Source organism: Sceloporus occidentalis, unplaced genomic scaffold, assembly GCF_023333645.1.
Source record: "Sceloporus occidentalis isolate IW3139 unplaced genomic scaffold, rSceOcc1.0.p SCAF_277, whole genome shotgun sequence".
NCBI lineage: Eukaryota > Metazoa > Chordata > Lepidosauria > Squamata > Phrynosomatidae > Sceloporus > Sceloporus occidentalis.
In genome coordinates, this window is record NW_028317257.1 from 24176 (window position 1) to 39565 (window position 15390).

At 40.6% G+C, this 15390-nt stretch overlaps 1 pseudogene; it reads right to left on the reverse strand.

Moving 5' to 3' along the window:
* Window positions 1-14384, reverse strand: part of LOC149275595 (E3 ubiquitin-protein ligase RNF217 pseudogene) — a 37733-nt pseudogene extending 23349 nt beyond the window's left edge.
* Between the last annotated feature and the right edge of the window lie 1006 nt (window positions 14385-15390).

Genomic DNA, 15390 nt, shown 5'->3' on the forward strand with positions numbered 1-15390 from the left:
TACTAAAACAAAGGCATTTGTGAAGCAAAGACTGCCCCAATTCTGCAGTGGAAATGTTAAACTTTGACTCATTAATAATATTAATGACTGCACAACCCAACGATCATACACAGTTGAAAAAGAAAGTACACCCTCTTTGAATTCTATGGTTTCATCATCTGTTCCTTATCAGGTCTAAAACTTAGGTAAACACAACCTCAGATGAACAACAACACATTACATATTACAGCATTTATTCAACAAAAATTCAACAAAAATAAAGCCAAAATGGAGAAGCCACGCATGAAAAGCTAAGTACGCCTTATGATTCAATAGCTTGTAGAACCACGTTTACCAGCAATAACTTGAAGTCATCGTTTTCTATTTCTTTCATTTTCACACTACTGTACATGTTGTTCCTTGTTGAACTTAGACAAGTTCTTAGACAATTAACTTAGACTAAGTTAATACCAAAGAGCCTTAAATGTTTATGTTTGTATAATGAGCCAGTGTAAATTTTCCTTGCGGTAGCAATGTAAGATACACTAACTAGCCTTTTATACAGATTCCGGTCTTTTATTACAGATAATTACAGGGTGGAAATACCGGTAGTTGTTCACTTACAATCTTATTATTTAAAGTGCTGCCTTGACTCATTGTTTATTTCTTTTTAACATTGAAGCTTTAACAGCTGTAGCTGTAATAGCATCACCTGTCCTCTGCTTCAAAACAATCAGCAGTACTGAGGTTTTTTTGTCATGATTACCTTAAATAAGAGGACACTTTGTAAAATATTAGACAAAACAACGAAAAATAATTTAAAATAGGACATGTAGGAACATAGTACAAATGAATGTGGGCTTATGTTAAAACAGTCCAATAGATGATATACAATCTAGCGTTTATCCTTTCCATAGAACAATATTTGTTATCATTCATATTATTTATAAAAGCCTGTACAAGCCTCATGACCTAATAATTAACCGCTCATCCACACTCAATGTGTAAGAGCCCTATACCCAGGAGTCTATCAATTAGGTAGCTATTTATAAAAATAAAAACTTTCCTTGTTTTTTTATCAGTTATGTTATGATAAACACCTAAGGATCAGGAAAACACCTTGTTCCATACAATGAAAGAATAATAATACTTGTGACCCCAGAGTTGGGGTTTTATCATACTTTACAAAAAGTAAAGTACTATGTGAGTACTTTAATATGCATTCTTCCAAAAGAAAATGAATATAAAAATAAAGCACTTATCTGGTCCTACTGCTGCAATTTACCTCCTCCTCCTCCTCCATGACCTGACATGTCTTGAAGCAGTCAGTCAGTGACAGGAAAGGACTTTCCATGCATGTGCACAGGGGTCTGCAGAGACCCCCAACAGCAGTGTTCCCAAAGGCAGTGCTGGAACTGACAGGTAGTGATTCGAGGTTCGGAGGGGCAAATGCATGTGGTTGGGAAAAGGGGTAAATGCATACAGTAAGGGGGGATTCTGCAGAATGCACCAATGCATTTGTCCAACAGGGAAATTGTTTTTCATGATTTGTGCTGCCACAAAGGAATCATCTGGGGAACCAAATAATACACCCATTAGTAACTCACACTGAGATTACACTTGTTATTTTTTTTTGTTATTATTATTATTACTACATTGCATTTGTCAATCATATAATGGGTACAATGTCAATATGTTAGCCTGCTAAGGAAGATAACCTGATTATCTATAAACCTTTGATTTAATCTGCACACTGTCATCAAATGTCACAGACAAAATGTGGAATAAAAATCAGACAATTGTAACAAACAAAAGATAGTAGATGTGTTTAATATCAGCCTAAACTATATTCCATACAATGCGCAATTTATTGCTACCAGTCTCCTGTGCTTTTTATAAACAGAAGTGTGATCAGTCCTGTGACGTCTAAGAGGTTGGAGATACATTAGGAAATGGTGTTGATTAGTCCGTCCCACTTGTTCCACTTATGATAAACCAAACATCCCAACCATTTGACCCTACAACAAAAAAAGGAGAAGTCTAAAGACTGTTCTTACTTTTCTGGGTATATAAATGTGGGCAATACATTTTTCTTATCATGGCTTTTTATTACAAAAAGGTTGATACGTTTTTGAAACAGAACAGTAAACATATTACCGGTATTTGACGAAGCCCAAGACTGGTTCTAGACCAAAAGGTAACCCAGGCAATAGTATTCTTTGATGTCCCCTATTTATTTCTTTTCATTTTAGACAACATTATATGTTTACACAATTATTGTGTGGTCAAAGCCCCCAGAGCTGCTCGGGATGCCTGGTGGTACTAAGACCAGCCTTGATGGAACCCCAACATCAAGGCTTTTATATATGGTGTTTCTGAAAATACCGTATCTATACTAAAAGATCTGATTTAATATACTCACCTACGTAAAAAAAAAAAAGTAGGTATTCACAATCCTTAAAGGCAATCTGCTTTAGATTTCACCAATAGGGTGTATATTAATAAGTTATTTGGTGCAAAGTCTGAAAACTGGTCTTATCACCATAGCAACAAATGGACTCTTCCTGCTGACTGGACGATTTTATTGGTTGCTATGGTAATAGGGACGACAATTCAAATTATGCCTTTTATACATAACCCTCCAAAGTGTTTTCTGATCTCTGCTATCTCAGAGACACAAGGCAGACCTGTTCTGCTAGAACCTTTCAATGACAAAGTGCTTAGCAGGGCGGCATTGTGCTGTACTTAGGTAAAAAGGGCCTGTGGAAATTCTGGCAGAACAAGCTCAGGTAATAACCCCATAAAAGTCAGAACAACAGCTGTCTACCCCTGAGATTTGTACTTAAAGGTTCATGGAGCTCCACAGGTCCCTAGCAACGCTATTTGCATCACAGATTACTCTCTCTGGCTAGGGACTGTTTAAAAAAAAAACACCTCACTTTCAGAACCAGAAGGGTTAATAAGGACCCGCTCTATGTGGTATTCATAAGGTTCAACTTCTCAAAGTAGTTAACAGATGGGTTTTCACAGCTAGAATGATCTGAAAATCCCTGGGCTTTTTTTAACCAAGTCTAAATATACTTCAACAGGGACAATATAATTAGTTCGGAAGAAAAAAAAAAAAAAAACACATCAAACTTGTTTATATTTAGAATGTGTAAGTAAAAGGCGGTGTCGCCCTAAAAAGTATGAACTGATGAGATTTAGAGGCTACTGTACATACATCACCCTGGGCTCTGGGACAATTAGCAAATTATATTGCACAAATGCAAGATATTAAAACTAACATGCTGATGTAAAAATAATTATTATTACAACTGCCCTAATTTAAAGTATAGCACGTATTTAAGGCCTAGGTGACATAAATGAGCCGTGAAAACCAAACGTGGTATAATTAAAATTTTGGACACAGCTCAGGTTTCTTTGGCTTACGCCCAAGGCTGGCACCATCGAATAGAGTAAACAAATGATTGGATCAGTTGGGACAAAAGGTGGCATTGGCGATCCATGATTTATGTATTCCAGGCAGGTCAATGATATACAATGCCTGAAGATGGTCTGAATACCAGGCATTATTTACAATATCTGATACATAGGTAAGGTCTATTTTATCGTAACATTTTCTAGTGCAAAATACTTCCAAAGAGATAAAATCTAGTTGTAATTAAAAAAAGGCTACATATCAATTTTTCTGAGAAAAAATTGCTTGAAATACTCTACCATAGATCAAATCAACTTAATTCAAGCAGCATTTTTTCCCCATTTACGCACCTGTAGTAAAACGTTTTTTGTGGGTGGTCAGACAAAACACGAGCTGCAAACAGGCCACAATCTCAACTTGCGCATTGGCGGCTCATCTACAAACTTGTTAAGATACTACTTTTTTACTACGTAGGATACACATAATTTCTGGCCTGTTTGGAGGACTGGAGTCATGTAACCCTGGTTTGTCTCAACGCTGACAATTTGTTCAAGTAGTCTAGCCTAAGAAAATAGCTATTAAACTAATTAGCTGTGGCTCCCATAGAAGTCCTCAAGGACAACCAGCAATCCGCAGCAGTTAATGGGTTTGAAAAATCAATGCAAATATCAACACCTGGGAATTCTCCAGGTTTGACCTGGAGTCTCCAGTTGATACCCTGCTTCTCCTAGTCTCTGGGTCAGTTTCTTCCTTCTCCAGACAGGGAAGCCACATTTGGACACGCACACTTTCTACCCTCCTGGTCCACTTTTAACCCAGAGGATGTATGTGGCTAGCCCTGCACCTACACACAGCTAATCCCACCCCTATGCACAGCTAGTCATGCCGCTTCACAAAGCCACACAGAAGAACAACAGCTCTTGATAGCCTATGCTGGGAAGTTCCCAGGTGTGCATATATCACTTGGATAAACATAGAAAAGTATGGGTGAACTATGTGGGACAAAAAGTCAATCTCTAAATGACTGAACGCATTATGCCAGAATCTCTGAACTTTGGTCCTCAAATATGGCTAACAGTGCAGACTAAACAGGTGGCTGTTTGATTAACACAGGTCTGACAGAAACACTTACTGCACATTTTAAGAGATCCCAAAAACATGCGCTGTACTAATGATGAGACAAAATAATTTGTGACGGTCTTTTTAATACATAAAATGACACTGTAGTTCCCTGGCCACCATGGGAGACCCGGAGAGATAGGAAAAAGGATTGAGTGGGCAACTATCACTTGGCTTTTTTGATTCAAAGCTTATGAGACTATAGGGTATTTTTGTCTAGAACAATGACTCCAGGCAACATTTATCCCAACGCTGGATTCTTTGTTCAGCTGTGGATATGTTAAGTGCTTTCCGTTCTGTTCTATTTTCAAATTCATTCAAGAAAGAACTGAATAGTACACAAAATCTGTTTTGAAGTGCTATATTACTGGGCCACTTGGTAAATGTTGTAAATTGTCCCTGTATAAAAGCCATAGTCTACAAAAGCTAGAACACCAATGTTTGTCTCACCATGTGCTGAATACATGAGGATAGCCCATATAATTCTTCCACATTTGACTGATATCATGCATAAAGAGTACAGCCAACCCTTTCTCTACCTTCAATAATCATTAACAGACTGGATCACCAATTTCCATACTAGAATCTTTATTTTTGTCCAACACCCTCCCCATACAGTCTGACATGTTTTGAGCATTGTATACCATGCTCCAAAGAGTGAATAAGTGATAAATCGATGAATAGGAGAGTTGAATTGTGGAACTTTATAGAGTTCCCATTTTTTTGTATATAATAAAACAAGCTTATTATTATTATTTATTGTTTTATATAGCGCCATCAAATTCCGTAGCGCTGTACAATGGATAGACAGGGCATAACAAGTAGTATGTAACATAACAATTTGACTTACAGAAACAACAGGTAAGGAGGGCCCTGCTCAAATGAGCTTACAATCTAGGAGGATCACTTCACCTATCAGTGGTCATAATGTTACGGCTGATCGGCGTATATAATATTATACGTGCTTTCAAAAGACAATGTGTAATTTGAGTGGTTAAACTAAATGGGGGGGGTGAATTATGGCTGAATGGGATTTGTTGGGGGGTTTGCATCATTTGATTTACACAGCATGCCTACCACTTTAAAGATGCAAATGTTTTTTTTATTGTTAAACAAACAAGAAATAAGACAAAAAAAAGCTATTCACCCCCCAAAGTCAATAATTTGTAGAGCCATCCCATTGGGGTATGTATCTATAAGCTTGGCACATCTAGCCACTGATTCCCCCCCCCCCATTCTTCAAGGCAAAACTGCTCCAGCTCCTTGAAGTTGTATGGACTTTATTTAACTAATTATGTAACTTCTGAAGGTAATTGGTTGTACACGATCTTATTTAGGGGCTTCATAGCAAAGAGGGTAAATAAACATGCATGTGCCACTTTTCCAGGTTTTTTGGGGGGGGGTTAGCTAAAGACCCCCTACAAATGTTGGCAAGTTCGTGCAATTCTGTGAAAGAATAATTGTACATATGATTTCCCACCAGCCATACGTACTTTGATAAAGGTCACGCAAGTTCAAAGGCAAAGCCTTTCACGGTGGGGTAAGGCTGTAACTTGACAAATTACTCTTGGAAACCACCATGAAGAGGGTGATATAGGTCACCATCAGTGTTCCCTCTAAGCTGTGCGCTTGTGCGCGCGCACATAACTTTTCGAGGGAGCGCACACGTTCTAACATTGTGCGCACAGTACCTAACGGGGAGCTGGGGGGGGGGGGCGGGCAGTCCTTCCAGGGTGACGCTGGCACTCCTCCAGATACGGACATTAATGTCCACCGATGGAGGAGCAACCGCGGTTGGGGAGATGAAAAATCTCACCCCAACTGGCTTAAAATCAATCAAGGGAGCGGGAGGTCTGTTAATACAGACCTCTGATCCTGCTCCCTTGCTATGCGCGCGGCAACTGATGCTGTACGTCGAGATTTGATGTCAGATCCCGGCACACAGCACTGAAGCCACGCCCACCTTCTTTACTGCACCGGAAGGACAGGACACAGAAGAAGAAGAAGAGTCAAGTGGAAGAACGAAGAGGAGGAGGAAAAGTAACTAACAGAGGAAAGGTAGGAAAACATTAAGTGAGAGTGGATTAGTAAGTGTGAGAGTGATGGGTGTTATGCTGTAGTTTATGCTGAATGTTTGTGAATGAGTGTGTGTGTGTGTGAGATAGCATGGATGTGTAAGGGGGGGTAGCATGGCATAGGGAGGCTGTAATCACATTAATATGATGCCCAGGTTCCAGCATGTACTGGCTGCCTGGGCATGATAGGAGTGTGATTGCTGTTAGCAATTATATATATATATATATATATATATATATATGTGTGTGTATGTATACCGTATTGGCTCGGATATAGGCCGCCCCCGTATATAGGCCGCACCCTAAAAGTTTGGTGCTTTTTTAAAGAAAAAAAGTTTTTTTCTTTAAAAAAGCACCAAAAAAAACATGCTGCCACTCTGTCTCCCCCCCCCCCGAAATATGCTACCACTGTCCTCCCTGCCCGAGATATGCTGCCACTGTCCTCCCTCCCCGAGATATGCTACCACTGTCCTCCTCCCTGCCCGAGATATGCTACCACTGTCCTCCTCCCTGCCCGAGATATGCTACCACTGTCCTCCTCACTTACCGGAGCAGACTCCCGGGTGTCTTGCGGGGCCGGCGGGGGACATCTACGCAATACGCGTATACAACTTCCGGTGCCGTCGGTAAGTCGGGGGGGGGGGCGGGGCAGAGGTAAAACGCATCGTGCGGACGGTCCGCACGATGCACTTAGACAACCTCCCGTGCCGGCACACCCCCCCCCCCATGGGAAGTGCTGGCAGGGGAGGCTGTCTGAGCGTATCAGGGATTAGGATGCAGGTCCCCTGCACCGCTGCGGGGGATCTGTATCCAAACCCCGCTGCCTGCCCGGGCGCTAGACCCCGAATATAGGCCGCACCCCCACTTTAAAAACTTAAAGTGGGGGAAAAAAGTGCGGCCTATATTCGAGCCAATACAGTATATATGTGTGTGTATGTATGTATGTATGTATGTATGTATATAATTATATATATATATATATTATATATATATATATATATATATATATATATATATATACACATATACACATATACATATATATATATATAATATTGTTGTTGGGGTTTTTGTCCAATTTTGGTGTGTTATTTTTAATAAAGTGATTGCTGAATTTTCGGTCCAGAATTTTCATTTCGGTGCATCCCTATACACTAAGCCAGACACTGAAGCAGTAGGCCTACACCACATCAATGTTTGGCTTAGTATATAGTGATAGGGGTTATGCTACATTATTGGCAATGTCTGGCTCAATGTATAGTGATAGGTGTTGTGCTGTGCCTCAGTATATAGTGATAGGTGTTATGCTGTACCACCGTCAATGTGTGCCTCAGTATATAGTGATAGGTGTTATGCTGTACCCCAGTCAATGTGTGCCTCAGTATATAGTGATAGGTGTTATGCTGTACCACCGTCAATGTCTGCCTCAGTATATAGTGATAGGTGTTATGCTGTACCCCAGTCAATGTGTGCCTCAGTATATAGTGATATGCTGTACCCCAGTCAATGTGTGCCTCAGTATATAGTGATAGGTGTTATGCTGTACCCCTGTCAATGGTATGCAGTTTTTCCCAATAAAAAAAAATAATAATATATATATATATTGATCCTTTATGCAGCCCGGAGCCCCCGCTCATGATTCGCTCATAATTAATTTTTGCGGTGAGAATTTCACCTTTAGAATAGACCATGGAGTCAAAAGGGTTGCAAATATATAGCTCCACCCCCTTGCAATGTGATTTTTTTTTCAGCTCCACCAATTTTATATGGACTGGAGAAGCATATTGTGCGCACAAAATTTTGGCTCTGGGAAAAATTTTGCACAACAGAAATTTTCTGCGCACACCACCCAAGAAAAATTTGAGGGAACATTGGTCACCATGTCCGCTTACAAGAAAAAACCTCAAGACTCAAAACAAAAAAAATGTCAAAGCACTACACTAGTTTTTATCTTTAAATTGATCTATAGTTTTATGTAGGTAATAACTGTACATGCAAATCTCATCTAGACCTAATGAACAGTATGAAAAGGTCCCAAAGAACTAGGATAGAGGTTACACCAGGGAGATTGGGTTATGATAAGTGACAGTTTCCAAGAAAAACCTCAAACAAGACATACAAAGTACATTAATAGTGTAGCGTTTTACTCTCTATGTTGATCATTTAAAAAAAAATAAAAATAATAATAATATATATATATATATATATATATATATACACATATACACACACACACACAACCAACAATCATTTCAAAGCCAGCAAGAACATTGCTCCTTGCAACATCTAAAGCATCTGCTCATGTAAAACAAGAAAAAAACAACCTAACATAAAAGGGATTTTATGCAGTACACTTCATATTTTAAGGATACATTAATTTATCAACACCATTTAATTTGCACTTTTATAGTATTTGGTTTTAAAAAAAAAAAAAACACACATGACCAGCACTAAATGAAGGACTTATTTATTAGCCAGTGATGCCACTTTTGAAGCACAAAGGCTATTACAAGCCAGATCAGTACTCTGGGTAACCAATTGAACAAACAGGGCTAGTGTACAAGCCAAGGACCAACCTAGTTACATCTGTCAAACCTAAGTTTCCAATTAAGACTTGACCTTTAGTATGATTTAAGGTGCTGTTCCACTCAGACAAACCATTAATTGTGCCCCACAGTATTAATTAGTAGATCTGTCATCATATTCTTTCCTCTGAAGGTTTAATAACATAAGCACAACCAAAAAAGTTTTAAGCTTTCGCAGTACCTATGGCAACAACCCATCAATGCCTGCTTTGTTGTCTCATGACAATTAAGTGTTCCCGGCACAAATGATGACAGAGAAAGAAAGTTACATTATTAAGAAATTTCTGAGAAGGGTCTGTGCTTTTAGCGGTGCTACAAATTACATTTCTAGTACTGAATTTAGTTAAATTCAGCAGAGTAGTAATTCATGCCAGACAGACATAATCTATATGAGCTTATCTTGAAGACTGCAATGTAGACTTCTTTTTAAAATTAGCTACATGCATATTTTGGAAGCCAAAGATAATATATCACAATGCTATCTGTAGTTAATATCCCGATCTAATCTTTGGACTAACCAGCTCATCACCATAGCCAGGAACTTCACCATTCCAATCTGTACCTTCCTTTTTTATATTTGCGACTCAAGGACACAAACCACACAATAAATACTTTGGTCCAAGGGAAAGTCTAAGAGTAAGAATCATGCACGAGCCACACTGACCTCAATGTGAGATCCCAGTCCAAGGCCTTGAATAAAATCCTTTAAAGCAGGGCTCGACAAATCCCGGTCGCCATGGCGACAGAGAATTTTGTCCTGGCGCCTAGGTTTTGTCAGCCTCTTACATCCAGAAAAAATTGTGGATGTAAGAGGCTGAGTCACCACACGGGGGCGCTGCTGCTGTCTGCCCAGGAGTCTGGGCAGACAGCACAGCCACTCAGAGCCCGAGCCTGAGGTCACTCCCACGGAGTGATCCTGTAGGCTGAAACCGCGGTTGCTGGAAAACCAGCAATCGTGTTTTCAGCTGCCACAGGCAGCTTCAGGGAAGGGGGTTGTGTGTTGATTGGTTCCCCACACAAGTGTGGGGACCTGACCCAACACCCCCCATGCTGCCTGATCGCTCCATAAGAGCGACAGTGCAGCGTTAACCCCTTCAATGCCACACTTGTGTATGACACATTCGCGGCATTGCAGGGGTTAATTCCCGTTTTGTACGGGGCTCTGCTGCTGGTGGTCTGCCTGGCAGACCAGCAACAGCAAAAACGAGCCCCCACAAGCCCTTTGATTCCTGTAGGCATGGAAGCCTACAGCAGTCATCAAAGACTCCCCTCCCTGCAATGGCTGCTCTATAGACCAGCAATTGAGTCCCAGCTGCCAGAGGCAGCTTCAGGGACAGGGGAGAAGGTTCTTTGGTCTCCACATGAGTGTGGACACCAGCCCCAACACCCCCCTGCTGCCTGATCGCTCCATGAGAGCGACAGTGCAGCGTTAACCCCTTCAATGCCACACTTGTATATGACACATTCGTGGCATTGCAGGGGTTAACATTTTTCCCCACAAGCTTGTGGGGACTAAATATCAGTCAATGCTGTGCTCCAATGGAACATCAGCATCGAAAGAGTTAAAAAAAAAAAAAATAATAATAAAAAAAAAACAGCACTGACCTGAAAGTCCAGGGTGCTTCCAGGTCAAACGCTGTGAGTTTAGTAAGTGGGCTGATGATGATCAGATCACTCCTAACCAACTGTTAGTTTAAAAAAATCCTGGCTCCTAACTTTTTTACCTGGCGCCTAGATTCACAACAAATTTGTCAAGCCCTGCTTTAAAGACCCGATGAGACGTGAATTATTTTTTTATTTGTATGTCCATGGAAATCATACAATGTACAGGTATAAAAACATATGATGGTATCAAAATGTCTAACTGGAGAAATGGATCACAGGCCTTCTAGATCCAAGAGGGACTATTGGTGGTGATTGGTACAACAGTAAATAAAACACATGTCAGCCTGGAGCATCTGTGTCTTTCTGTCCTTGAGGGTCTTAATCCTTCCAGAGTTATAGGATTTTTCAAATTTACAGTAATAAAATTAAATTCCAATTTATCTTGAAAACTTGGTTAGTCTGGGGACCTAGAGAGGAGCTGTCTCTTAAATTATGAAGGTTGTCAAGGCCTGTTCTATAGTAGTTTTTGAAATACAACTCACATCATATTATTGACGCAAAGTATTTCAAGGTAAGGAAATAGGGGATTAACTTTGAGGAGCGTGTTAAAAAAAAACAAAAAAACAGGAAGTTGGCCCTGGCATTATATTCAAATTTCCTCAACGTACTTGCTACAAAGCGTGATAAATTCTCCTTTCCTGACAAGAAGACAAAAAGGAAATCTGAGAGCTTTGCTTATGGACTGGACAGTGCTCAGTTTTTGCTGTTATTCTTTGTCTCAAACACAATTGGTGTACTTTTATTGTTACACAAGCATGGACATGTTCTCACCACAGGTTATGGATCTTTCTTAATTGGAACATGTAAAGTAAAAGTCCAGAGAAGAATGCTGCATCCATGCAAACACAGACCAACTACCATAGCAGTTCAGCTTCCCCTAGACTGTTACTAGTGTCTGCTCCTGGAGCTGTGTCTTAAAAGGAACCAGGTTCCCAAAAGCCAAGTCTATTTGTATGTTGCTAATCAAATTTTGCCAGGTTATAGGATTATAGCGTACCTGATGTTGACATGGTCATCACACCAAATACCTGAAGATTGCTGTTGGCTCCCTCAGCAAGGATCTCTCTTTATTCACATCAGGGGAATACATGTTGTGTCCCTCCAGCCACTGGGACCTACATGGTTCTCAGCCACAAACATGTTGGGAACTGGTTGGCTGATGATCCTGAGAGATGATGTTAAAACCAAAAGAAAAACCCTCTAGATCTACCTGTTGATTTACTGTTGCCTACAGTTTCAAATGTGTTATATCTGTAGCAAAACCTTAGCAACTGGTTTTTAATAGTAAAAAAATAAAAGTAAAATCTCTCTACTTATATAATTAAATTCCCTTTGAGGCCACAATTTACTGGATTGTTGCATTTTGAACAAACACTGGCGATTTATTCTTCTTTCTAAAAAAATAATTTATTAGAAAAAAATATCCGTAAGATAAAATACTAGAATATAAAGAACAAATAATATTGCTACCCCTCCTAATGTACTATTTAGCAACTAACTCTGTAATGTTTTAAATTGAGAAGAAAAAACAAAATAAACACTGGGTTGGTTCTTCCTTACATAGGACCGATATAATCCTAATGTAATTTTTATTGGCTTGAAATAACTCTGTGTGATACTTATATTATGAAATCATGAAGGCCTGTATAAGGGTACGCCAACAAGCATGTACAATCCTCATCCAGAATTGTTGAAGTTGTTGTTTTAGCCACAGATGGAGAAATACCCCTAACCTACTTTAACAAAGTCCTTTGTCTTCCTAAAACCAAGTATGATAATAGAAAATGAAATGGTGAAAAAACACCAACTGACCTGAATAGTTATGGCATGTTAGAAAACATATAAGTCTGCCACTTTGCCTGGGAGTGTTTACAGTAGATCTGGTTTGTCATCAATGTATCAGTGCTAAGAAGATCAGATTCAGGCTTTCTAGCAAAGTAGTTTGCAGGCTCCTTGTTGGATGTGGGTAGTTGTTAAAAACAACTCCCCACATCCTCATTGCCTTCATCACAAAACATGCTCTGTGTCTGGGACAGGTTGTTTTCAAAGCAGAAGAACATGCATTTAAACCAGTTACACAGGAAGTGACTATATCACAAAAGCCAGCTATTGACACAAGGGAAGTGGATGTTCTGAGCTATTCTCTTAAACCCACTGTAATATACAAGATCTGACCAACAAGGCTTATGGAACTTGCAACATTATTATTTTTTAAATTATTATTATGGGAGACACCTGATACATTATTTTGATGTTGATTCTAACATGATATCAACTGATGGTAGCTGAAAACAACATCTTATTTTTTGTTTGTCTTTTTGTATAGTGTTTTTAAATATCATGTTAAAGCAGATATTTGCTGGAGTGGGTGATCAAAATACCACAAAGTAATGCTATGATCTCCTGGTCATCCACCTACTACTGAAATGGTTAAGTAGGATAATCTTCCCAAATTAATAAATGGACGGTTGGCTGAAATTGAGTTTTTATTTTTTTATTCAATGCATTTCTACTTGTTCATCTTGGCACTTTAATAATCATAGTAACACTAGTAAGTAGGTTGGTCACATTCCATGTCCAGCACATCGTGTCCTTGCAATGACTTTGCACTAACTCCTAGAAATATCAAACTAATTATCACATTTGTGGTAGGTGGCAAGCATGCTGCTTAGCAGTGATAAGATACCAAGAAGATCAAGGAAGTATAACTCTCAACCACAACCTCTCAAGTGGCTGGGCAGACCTGGGCAGTGTGATAAGCTGTAAGTGTTAAGAGTGTTAGCTTCCTGGACAAGGCACATCATATCTTACAGAGATCTACAGTAGTTTGACATAGCAAAAAAAACCAGATGTTACCTGGGAGCTCAAGTATCTCTTCAGACATTCCTCACAAACAGGTTTCTTGCAGCAAACAAGGGGTTTGATGGACCTGTCCTCCAAACACACCCGACAGTTCATCAGCACCTTGTTCCCTGGGTCTGCCAAGCTGCTGATCAAGTAAGGTGACAAATCCAGGTCCAGGCTGGTCGGGGAAAGGGGCAGCTCGTAAGCTACCCTCTCGGAGCTCCTTGTAGGGACATCTGGCAGATTACTCTGATCAGCAGAGTACACAGGGGGAGGCTCTCCCGACAGTTCACTCTCCACGCAGTAAACGGTGCAAAGAACGCTACATCTCCTCTTGGTCTTCGGGGCCCCTGAGCTACCAGTGATACCCTTGGTTCTTGCAAACCTCTCAGATCTGGGCTCATATTCCATGATGTCCGTCTCCTGAGAGGTTACCTCCTGTAACTCTAGTGCATCACCTCTATCAACGTCTCCAGTAGAACCAATCGCCACAAAATCCTGGTCATCCGAGTTGACCTCAGCTTGTGGGTCACCTGGTAACCCCAAAACACGTACATTTTGCAGTATCAAAGGGTCTGCAAACACCTCGTCTGCTTTACCTCCATCCTCTTCCTCCTCCTCTCCCCCTTCGTCACTGCTGGCAGTGTGGGCGTCCCGTGTGCCCCTCTGATGCAGCTCTTCATGCTGATCCCCCATCCTTAGTGTTCTCCTGCCCATGCAGCAGTATCTGCGGAGACTTATTACACTTCACTTTTGCTTCCGGGTTCCTCCAGGAACCTCTGCCCCTCTGTGATTTGCTTGGGGCAAGGCACCGGTCGTTGTGTGAGTATGTGCTATGCACCGAATACACCTGGGCAGAGGCCCCATACACAGCCCTTATCTGCTTACCCCAGAGCTGCACTCTTCCTGCACTTCTCTGTACAGAACAGAGAGGCACTGGGATTGCATGGCACTCCGGAGCATGCACCAGGGGGGGGCGGAGACAGCCTACATCTTTCCTGCTCTGCCACACCGCTTCAGCTGTTACCGTATTCACTTCACTAGACCTGACCTGGCTCATTGTCGGAGCCTCGACTGTTGTCACAGTATCAAAAACACTGAACGTCACATGGCATAAGCTGTTACCGTATTCCCAAGAATACGTGTGACTTTGGTTACAAACAGCTATAGTAGTTATGGTAGTTACAATAAACTTCACGCAGAGCAGACCACTGCAATGAGCCCATTGTATATGAGGTCCCTAACAAATACATACCTCCCAAGTGTCTCCTTATGGGACCCAAATCCCTCTGTCCCTCCTTCCTCACCCAAAGAGCCACTTTTCTAGTTCTAGTTATGTGTATAACTAGCAGAAAACAAGCTTATAGATTAAATTGATCATTGTTATTAATGCTTTTTCCCCAATTACATGGATAGGTCACAGCATCACAATTTCTTTCACCCCAAAGCTACAACCCCTAAAATAGTGTCCCTCTTATACCGTTTTGGTTGATACACAAATAAAATGCCCATGGCTAAAAGTAAAATTGCCAACCCTTAGCTTTTATCTAATAAGTCACCAGCCTGGTGTTCCCGTTACATGACACCGCATCATCAAACTAGGTTAGTAGCATCATGTTATGTCGTATTCTGCACACCATATATGTTGGGCATCACTTCATCAGATTATGCCCTGATCATGTAGTAACCTGAGTTACATATG